We start from the raw sequence: 261 nt of genomic DNA, 5'->3' as shown, positions 1-261 counted from the left end.
GGGCCCCTCTCCCCACCCCCCTCCCCCCCTGCCATCATGGTCCCTCCATCATCCCATCCCTGCATGCCACCCCCATCCTCTCACACCATCCCTGCTGCACGTCATCCCTGTCCCCTCCTGCCATCACGGTCCCTCCACCATGCTCATCCCTGCATGCCACCCCTGTCCCCTCACACCATGCCCGTCCCCTCACACCGTCCCAGCCCCCCATGCCATCCCCATCCCCTCACACCGTCCCAGCCCCCCACGCCCTCCCTGTCC

The sequence above is a fragment of the Pterocles gutturalis genome, unplaced genomic scaffold (genome assembly GCF_000699245.1).
Source record: "Pterocles gutturalis isolate BGI_N339 unplaced genomic scaffold, ASM69924v1 scaffold21935, whole genome shotgun sequence".
Lineage (NCBI taxonomy): Eukaryota > Metazoa > Chordata > Aves > Pterocliformes > Pteroclidae > Pterocles > Pterocles gutturalis.
This window is presented reverse-complemented; position numbering follows the sequence as displayed.